The sequence below is a fragment of the Pyrus communis genome, chromosome 11 (assembly GCF_963583255.1).
Source record: "Pyrus communis chromosome 11, drPyrComm1.1, whole genome shotgun sequence".
In the NCBI taxonomy this organism is placed as follows: Eukaryota; Viridiplantae; Streptophyta; class Magnoliopsida; order Rosales; family Rosaceae; genus Pyrus; species Pyrus communis.
The window spans coordinates 17441231-17451912 of record NC_084813.1 but is presented as its reverse complement, the minus strand read 5'-3'; the positions used below and the strand labels follow the sequence as shown (position 1 = coordinate 17451912).

At 37.5% G+C, this 10682-nt stretch overlaps 1 pseudogene; it reads left to right on the top strand.

The window, feature by feature from the left end:
* The first annotated feature begins 482 nt into the window (after nt 1-482).
* LOC137709104 (putative wall-associated receptor kinase-like 11) lies at nt 483-9673 on the top strand (annotated as a pseudogene).
* The last annotated feature ends 1009 nt before the right edge of the window (nt 9674-10682 follow it).

Genomic DNA, 10682 nt, shown 5'->3' with positions numbered 1-10682 from the left:
GCAGCACACTTTGGTTGGAGTTTAAGGTAGTTAGATGTCAAGAATGCATTTCTGCATGGAATTATCCAAGAAGAAGTATATGTGGCTCAACCTCCTGGATTTGTGGATCTCAATCATACAAATTTCGTCTGCAAACTTCATAAATCGTTATATGGGTTAAAACAAGCCCCAGAGCTTGGAATGAGAGGTTAACTACATTTCTACCTACACTGAGGTTCAAAAATACATACTCTAATTCTTCCTTATTTGTGAAACAAGTGGATTTTGAGATTGTTATCTTATTGTTGTATGTTGATGACATCAATATTACTGGCAGTGCATCCAATGCAATTCAGGATGTTATTCACTCTCTCATAGTTGAGTTTGAGATCAAAGACTTAAGAGATTTGAATTATTTTCTGGGAATCCAAATTTCCAAAACCAAAACTAGGTTATTTATGTCTCAGACCAAATATGTTTAGGATTTGTTACTCAAGACAGAAATGAATGAGTCCAAATCTTGTGATACTCCCTGTCTACCCTATAACAGATTGCTTAAGGATGATGGACAACCGTATGGAAATCCCACTTTGTACAAAAGCATTGTAGGGGCATTGCAGTACCTTACTTTTACCAGGCCTGATATTGCATTCTCTGTGCATCAGGTTTGCCAGTTTATGCAGAATCCAATGGTTGCTCATTTCACAGCTGTGAAACGCATACTCAGGTACTTAAAGGGAACACTACAGTTGGGAATTAGTTATAATAGAGGTGATTTGAATTTAACAACATTCAGTGATGCTGATTGGGCAGGAGACCCAAATGATCGACGATCTACTACTGGACTAGTTGTATTTCTAGGACCAAATCCTGTGTCTTGGTCTTCTAAGAAACAACAAACTGTTTCCAGGTCCTCTACTGAGGTAGAATATCGTACTTTGTCTACTACTTATGTAGAACTCGATTGGATCAGACAACTACTTGTGTTTCTGTAGGTTCCTATCTCTAAAGCTCCAGTATTGTTTTGTGACAATCTGCGAGCTATTGCTCTCTCATTTAATTCAATTCAGCATTAAAAGACAAAGCATATTGAAATCGAAGTGCATTTTTTTAGGGAACGAGTGGCAAAACAGCAGCAGTTTGTTCAGTTTGTTTCCTCCAGAGAACAGTTTGAAGATATCTTGACCAAGGGATTGAGTACTCCTTTATTTCAAACACATTGTAACAATCTCATGCTTAACTTATCAAAGCAAGAGATTGAAGGGGGATGTTATAGTATGAGTTAGTGAGTGTAGGATTGTTACACTTGTCACAAGATTAGGAGCTATGGGTTGGTTAGGTAGTTAAGTTTGTTGTGTACAAATAGTAATGTAGATTGCATTACTTGCTGATTAAGTTTGTTATGTATAAATAGTGATGTACATTGCATTACTTGCTGATTAAGTAAAATCATATACAATTTCTTTCTTCTTTCTCTATCTCTCACTCTCTCTCTAAAACTGTTCTTCGTAGATCACAAATCTTCCATTGATATTGATTAACATCCATCACTGTGACCCAACATCATGGCAGCCACCGCCATCTCATCTCTCAATCTTGGAATTGAAGTCTTTCCTCTCATTGAAAGCAGCTCTTTCCTCTTTTTGAAAGCAGCCACCGCCGTCCGATTATGAACCCCACCGCCACCCTCCTTGCTCCGCCGTCCGGCTTCCTTCCCTCATTTTCTCAAACCCATTTCGCCTCCCTCTCCTTAACCGCCGTCGGCATGTCCCCAACTCACTCTCCACCATAACCACTACCATGAGGTACATAATATAAGTAACTCAAACCCTAAGCTACCCTTCTTCTTTTTTGTTGGTAATTTTGCGATTTAATCCATTTTTTCTTATGGATACTCACAGGTACAGAGTGTTATGAGGTGCTTTCTTCCTTAACCTTGACAGATGAAGATTTGGACAAGCTGGGTTCGAGAAGGTCATCGAGGAGTTCATCGGAGAGTGCAAGTCGGAAGCTTTGCTTCTCCGCCATAAAAAGACAGGTGCCCAAGTCGCTTCCATGTCCAACGCGATGAAAATAAGGTCTTTGGCATCGTTTTCCGAACCCCACCGTGAGTACTCTTTCAAAATCTGAAAATTTTCATTTTTTGTCTGTTTGTTTATTTATTAATAAAATGGAGCTACCCATTTATGTAGTTGCTGATTTTCTGTGCTCTGCTAGCAGTTAAGTCTTCAAAAATATTATATTAACTAGCATACACACACAAACATATATATATATATATAAGTGTGTGTGTGTGTGTGTGTGTGTGTGTGTGTGTGTGTGTGTTTGTTTTTGTTTTCATTTATTTTTCGGATCAGAGCCTCATTTTTTAGCTTTAATTATTTATTGATGCAAGAAGGATTCCACTGGAATCTCATACATTCTGCAAAATGCTGTGAGGTGTGGGTCGAGAAAGTACCCCTTGAAAAAGCCATTTGATGAGTTGTTGAAAGGGAGCCTGGGAGCTGGGGTAGACCATTTCAAATATTCTTATAGGTAGCTACCCAGTCATGTCCCCAAACACAAAGGTAAATCATGGGTTGAGAATGTATAAATGAAAATACATGTATCTACTCTGTAATCTGTATTCTAACACCAAGGATTGTTGTCACATCCCGACCCAGGCTCCACGACATCCGGGGCTCGACTCTGCCATAGCACGATATTGTCCACTTTGAGCCCTGACCATGCCTTCATGGTTTTGTTTCTGGGAAATCACACGAGCAGAACTTCCCAGTGGGTCATCCATCCTAGGAATGCTTTGGCCCATTCTCGCTTAACTTCAGAGTTCCTACAGAACCCGAAGCAGTGAGCTCCCAAAAGGTCTTGTGTTATATGGAGGTGGGCATGTGTTGGAAATGTGCCCTAAAACCAATCATATGATGATACTTTATGGACATTTCACATGTTAAACTAATCTAGTTTAATATTAAGGGCAAAGATTATTGTTTGAGCCGTCTCATATAAATGTTATATGCTTAAACGATAAGTCCAAGGAATATGTGATTGGAAGAATGCGATCTAAAGAAGTTAGATTCATGAGACCATTCTTTCGTTGACACATCCTAAACGTTCCTGATCATAGGATTTTCAATTGGGCATTGACAGTCCGTTAAGATCAGTACGTGCTATGTCTTCTCTCAGGGAGAGTGACTAGTCTCGAGTCATTGGTGTGTGTGACATCAAGACAAGTACGTAGGTGCTCAATAGAGAATGAGTTCACTGAACACGATCAACGAAGAGTTCTCATATTCATGTCACATGAGAACTCATGGTTGGGATAATGCAAAGTAGTCCTTTGACCTGAGGCATCACAGTTGTCTTGTGGTTAGGTCCTTAATCTTTGATTATGTCAAAGTCACTCCATCAGGAGGGTGTCCACGGCATCGTCGGGGTTAAGCCACTTAGCCATGGAGGCAAGTGAATGCGCAACAAGGGATCTCTAACCTTCAAACTGTTTGAGGGAGAATACTCTATGATATGATTTAGAATCTCTGGCCAGAGTATGAATGAGATGTTGGAATGCGTTCCAAGTCACATTCAAGGTAATCATATAAGCACACGACTCACATTGGATAGTAGACATGAATAAACTATCAAACCAAACAATGTGGTCAAGAGTATTGTATTAGAGAAAGACCGTATTGCATTTGTAATCCTAAAACTGAATAGGTTCTCCACCTCTTCTGATTAGCTTGGGTAACCATGACATACTGCTAGGCGTCAACCATGGTTTGTGGAAGCCCTAAAAGTGTATTATCACTAACGGGAGAATTGAAAGTAAGTTTCAATTCACAATCGATTTGAAAGAGTTTGAATCGCCCACTACCTCGCTAAAAGGAACCTAATGGATCGTACACCGTGTAAGGTAGAGATTGAAGATTCAACGGAGATGAGTAAGAATAATTAAATGGTTTAATTATTTATGGCAAGGATTAATTAATATGATTATTAATCAAACGAATAAGTTCGTTAAAAGACCTCGGGATAGTTTTGGACCTTAAGGCCCAATGGGCTTCGAACGTCAAGTCCATTGACTTAAGTTGTATGACAACTTAATGAATAATGATTCACAAAGGCCCAAATAGCCCAATAAATCCCCTTAAATTCGGCCATTTAGAGGAGGGTAGTGAACTTGGCTTAATTGCAAGTTTGCCACTCCATTGTGAGGTGGTATAAAGACATCTTTATAGCCATTTCATCCTTAGGGTTTTTCTAAGGAGTAAAGATGAAAACAAACTCTCCTTTCTCTCTAAAATGGCCGGCCACTCTTGAGGAAAACATCTAGCAATCTTACTTCCTCAAGGTCACTCATTTCTTCTCCAATCTTACCTTGGTGTGGAGACTTAGAGGTTCTCAATTTTGGGAACTTGGAGAAACCTTTTCATCCATCCAAATCCATGGATCTAAGATGCAAGGAATGAAGGCCCTCTCTTTGGGTGATTAGCCTTTGCTTATGCAAAGAGGAATCTACAAAGGTATTGATTTCTCAACTCACTTTGTTTTGAGTTGAGTCTTGGTTCACCTATCTACTAGGCTTTGAAGTTCATGGGTTAAGTTTTGTTTTTGAGTGCATATAAACATGATTCCGCCTTTTAATTGTTAATTGCATGTTGTTGATGTTGCTCAAATGAACTTGTTTTTAACAAATTTTCCTTCAGCATGTACATATAAGACACATCACCCCCTCTCCGTTGGTCGATGTGAGATGTTACAATCCACGCCCCTTAGGGGCCCGACGTCCTCATTGGCACACGCGCACCAAATGGCAGAGTGGCTCTGATACCATCAAAAGTTGTCACATCCCGACCCGGGCTCCATCACATCTCAGGCTCGACTCCGCTGTAGCACGATATTGTCCGTTTTGGACACCGACCACGCCCTCACGGTTTTGTTTCTGGGAACTCAAACGAGAACTTCCCAGTGGGTCACCCATCCTAGGATTGCTCTCGTGCGATCTCGCTTAACTTTGAAGTTTCGATGGAATCCGAAGCCAATGAGCTCCCAAAAGGCCTTGTGCTATATGGAGGTGGGCATGTACATATAAGGCACATCACCTCCTCTCCATTGGTCGATGTGGGATGTTACAATTGTTGTTTTTGAATGATCAGGATTTTTATAATCTCGTTGATATGACCCTCGACGCCGTCTTCTTTCCTAAATGTGTGGAGAACTTGCAGATTTTCTAGCAGGAGGGTTGGCATTATGAGCTCAACCGCCGTTGGGAAGATATCACTTATAAAGGTTGAAAATTTGATTCATGTGCTTAGTTCTCTTTTGTTCTTTTTTTTTTTGTTTTTTTTTGTTTTTTTGTTTCTTCTTTTGAAATGTGTTCCCTTATTTCATTTGGAAATGTTTCATTTTTGTTAAACTCCATTAATTTCCAATTTTGAAATTAATGTGTTATTTCTTCTCAAATGATTATTTTAAAAGCTACTTTCAATGAGAGGAAAGACTTTTGTTATTTCATGATTGTCATCCTTACCGTATTTTTTAACATGCCTTTGCATTTGTTTATTACAAATGTTCTCATTGTGACAGAATTACTCATTGTTAATAATCTATATATTGCCTTTGTTTCCTATATTTTCTCTGTAACTGTTTGGAGTCTAAGTGAGAAATGGTTAATTTCTTACGTTTTATCACATGACAGCTCATTTAGAAAGGACTGACTATAGATTTTAAGGGTATCTGATTATGATAATCCCATTGGCAACTCATTGGAGTCTATGATAATCCCATTGGCTTTGGTAGACTCAAATTGTATATTGCCTTTGGTTCGATTCATCAAGTACTAATCACCGTCAAATGCTTTATGCATAATAGCTAGTATATATTCGTATTTCTTAGTATACATATGTGGATGTATATAAGGATAGGTCATCGCCCTAACGGAGGAAGTGGAAACCCTAAAAGATAAGATTGCAACCGAAGAAACAGCCTGGAAAGCCCGGGAAGCCCAGATTGCAGCCCATTTATCGGCCCAGGACGAGAAGATGAGTATGATCTTACGGGCCTTACATATGTCTAGCCTTCAAATCCCGATGCCAGCACTTGTTCTTACTCCACCTTCGACCTCCCAGCCACTTTGTCCAGCCGATACCCAGTAGCCTGATGCATCCAACCTAGACGATTACTTGTTGTAGTTTTTTCTTTTATGTCCGGATAGCTTGTATAAACATTTTCATATATGTTATAATTAAATACGTTTTCTTGGTTTATTAATTATTATTTATAATTTAATTACAATATTTATAAATAAAAAAAAATTAAATAAAAAATATTTTGTCAAAAAAAGAAAAAGCAAAAAAAAAAAAGGTTTGCGCGACGAAGAAGTAACTTGCATCGCGTAAAAACCTTTTGCGTGACGCAAATACTGTCGTCGCGCAAAGAGCTTTTGCACGACGTAGGTATTGTCGTCGTTCAAAGACTTTTTGCGTGACACAAGTACTGTCATCGCGCAAAAGTTCTTGGCACGACGCGGGTTACTTCTTTGTCGCGCAAACCTTGTTTTCACGACCTTTGCACAACAGTTTGCACGTGACAAAGTTGTCGTTGGGCTAATTTTCAAGCAACATTTTTTAACTTTGCGCTACGACATTACCTACGTTGCGTAAACTCTTTTTTGTACTAATGTGTGTATATTATATATTCAGTACATCAATTCTTATAGTTATTCACACACACACACACACACACACTCACACACTCACACACAATCGATTCAAATTCAATTTAATTCAACAGAAGTTTCAAACTTAGTCGATTCAAACTCAATTCAATAAAAGATTTGAAATTGGAACACAACAGAGGTCAAGGTTCAAGAACCCAACAAAATCCCTAAATCTAGAAAACCTTAATTTAATTTTCAATCCTAAATCCCTAAAACATAATACCTTAAAACTGAAAAGGACTATGAGCAGAGTCGTACGCTGCAAATATGTGTCTGAGTCAGACGAAGAAGATGACTAATTTGTCGTTTCGAGTTATTCGACTTCATCGTTCGTCCCTTTGAGTTTGTCAAAGAAAGGGAGAGACTAGTTTCCAAAGAGTGAGTTAGGAAGAGAAATCGAGGCTTGATGATGATGGCAGCGAACGGAGCGAGGAATACATGAGAGAATCAAGAGGAGAGATCGAGGTCTGATGATTATGGTGGCGGCATACGGAGCTGGGACGGTGGGAGCGAGTTAGGAAGAGAGAGGTCTGAGTGAAATGAGAGGAGTCGGGAAGAGAGATCGAGAAGACTAGGATAAGGAAAAAAAATTCATTTTAAGATCCGCCTCAACCCGCTAATTTTGTATACCCGCCTCGCCCTGTTTTGTGTTTTGAAATTTTGAACCCGCCCCTACCCACGTGTCATGGACCCGTTTGCTCACCCCTAGTCTTACCTGCTTTTTAAGGTTTTTGATCCATGATTTTTAAAAGACAATTAATTCTCTTAAGGAAACTTTCATGAAAAGTGTTTGGGCTAAATTTATTTTAACAAAAAATCATGCTATAACTTTATTTAATGAAAAGACTTAAATTTTAATAAAAATCTCTTAAATTTTAATAAAAAGAATAAAAGAACTTAAATTTTAATGAAAAAAACATAACTTTATTGATATGAATTGATGAATAGAATTGTTGATTATTGATGAACTGAGTTCTTGATTATTGAATAATTTATACGGTTAGTGTTATTGATTAATTGAATTTTTGTTTATTGGATAACTTATATGATCATTGGTATTGATTAATTAAATTGTTGGTTTAATTAGTTATTAGTCATATAGTATACTCTACTCTAGGATTAAGAGTCTAAGACTTTTTCTTCTCATTATACAATTATTTAATGAAACGATACTATAAGAAACAATGCTTAAATCCTCCTTCAAATATTCAGAGTAGTCATCCTTCGAATATTCTAGGTAGTCCTTCTTCGAATATTGACGTTAGTTCACAACAAAATGAGATTGGATGAAATATTGACTAATTTTCCTGCAGACCCCAGGTATAGATATCGAATGCTTGATTTAACCGCCTAATTATCGTGAATCAATTTGTAGACACTAGCCCCAAAATGATCATTGTCAACCTAAATTCCACATCATGCCAAAAAAAGTTTAGTGACAATCGATTTTTATGTTCCTCTGTCATTGAAATGCAGATATTGATGAATGCAAAGATCCAAATAGATGCGGTTTCGGCAATATCTGTGACAATATACGATTGTGTCGTTTGAATGCCCTTCACCTGCACGACCATCACGGGTTAATGTGGCCGTCACATTGCTCTCTTCAAATCCCATAAAAAAAAAATAAAAAAAAAAAGAAAAAGATAACCTTTGATTATGGCAGCTGGTATTAGCATTTCTAGTGTTGCTCCTCCATTACAAAACTTTTTTGTTTCAAACCATCCCTGCATTACTTAGATTAGATATAAGAAGGAACAATAATATCTGACCAATTGATTTTTTTTCTTCCAATTGAGCTATTCAGTTACCAGCTGCATTGTTGGCCTACTGTTAATACACATTGGAGCATGGTGGTCGCACAAAGTCAATATGAAAAGGAAAGGCACCAACCGCAAGCAGAAGTTTTCTAAACGAATTGGCAGTTTCTTGTTGGGGCAGCAATTATCTTCCGCTGAAGCTAACGTTGATAAAAATAAATTGTTCAGTAAAGAGGAGCAAGAAAACGCCTGGGACCATTTCAGCGTAGAGAGAATTCTTGGTCAGGGAGGCCAAGGTACCGTATACAAAGAAGTGTCAGCAAATGGGAGAACTATTGCTGTAAATAAGTCGAAAAAGTGTAGTTAGTGGAGACGAAGTGAGACAATTCATCAATGAGATTGTATTCTGTCACAAGTTATTCACAGGAATGTGGTTAAATTACTGGGTTACCGTTTGGAGACTGAAGTACCCCTTTTGGTTTACGAGTTTATACACAATGGAACACTCTTATTATATTCAGCACCCGAATGAGGAGTTTCCTCTTGCATGGGAAATGTGGTTACGAGTTGCAACCGAAGTTGCAGGAGCACTATCATACTTACACTCGCAGTTCCTGTCCTATTTACCACCGAGACATCAAGTCTTCGAACATATTGTTGGATGATAAACACAGAGCCAAAGTGTCAGACTTTGGGACATCAAGATCTGTCGCCATTGACAAAACACACCTTACCATGACACAGGTAAATGGAACATTCGGTTATTTGGACCTGGAGTACTTTCAGGCTAGCCAATTTACGGACAAGAGTGACGTTTATAGCTATGGAGTGGTCCTTGTTGAGCTATTGACAGGGAAAATAACCAATTTTTAAGACAAAGTCACAAGAACCCATGAGCCTATCACATTATTTTCTTCTTTCCATGGACGAGAATCGTTTGTTCGATATTCTTGATGCCCGAGTTTTGAAAGATGCTAGGAAGGAAGAGATTATGGTAGTTGCTAATCTTGCAAGACGTTGCTTGAATTTGAATGGAAAAAAGCGTCCTACTATGAAAGAAATAGAAGTGGAGCTGCAGGGAATTCAATTGTCAGTGAAAGATTCGATGTCCAACAAAATTTTTGACGTTGATTATGTCCAAACTCGAGTACACGAGGTTTGGGATGTTGGTTCGGCATCAACACATGAACCTAGCACATTATTTCTTCTCCATTTGATGTAGATCCAGTTTTGTTTATCTGGACAGAGTGAAAAATAAATGTTGTTTTCATTGTAATATTATGTATGTATTAGATGTAAGGCTAGTTTAGGGATTGTTGTGCTATTTAAAAAAAAAAAAAAAAAAAAAAAAGTCTTCTATTGTGCGTTGAGAATAATCATTTGTAAAATAAAACAATCGAGGATTTGATAAACTTTATTTTCAAAAGTGTTATGAGTAACAAATCAGTGGAAAAAAAAATGCTTTTTTAATGTAAGAGTAGTATAGTTTTGTATAAAGACGAAAATAGACATAACAGTCACCTAATATTTGTTGAGTATGGGGACTGCTAAAATGTACTTATATTTAGGGTATGAATATCACATTAGAGAAAAAAATGACTTTATATATGTTCTAAGTAGTTAAGCTAGTTCTCATACCGCCAATTAATTTTATAATAAAATCTTAACTTTTTTTTACGTAAATGTGAATGATAGATTTTAACTTACCCTTCCAGGAGAGTTTCAAGATTACAATGTATAGTATCCTTCATGGAGACAATCGTTCCTCAAAACATACTAATAGAAAATAATGTAGAGATTATTTACATGCATATATCTCTTTTCATTCACCCCTTATTTTTTTAATGTTCTAAGAAAGTTGGAAGTAATGAAGAAGCTTATGACATGGGATGTATATCCAATATTTTTAGTCTAGTAGTGGCGTATGAGACACTGCCCACTAGTAACTTTTTTAACAATAATCCTTAGCAGTCATTTGCACAAAGCATATACCGAAGCAATTAATAATATTAAATGCTAAAGTGTTAAAAAGGATTAAATATTTAGTAGCAAAAAAGGAAATTTAGGGAGGGAACAACTTTTTAAGGTTAGTCCTCTCTGTGTGCCCAACTGTCCTTCTACAAATTAATTAGCACAACTATGTAGGACATGCAACTTCCCCTTGAGCAAAAAATGATCATGAATTTTGGAATGATTTAAATAGGAGGGCGTTTACAAGTTTTTCAACTTGT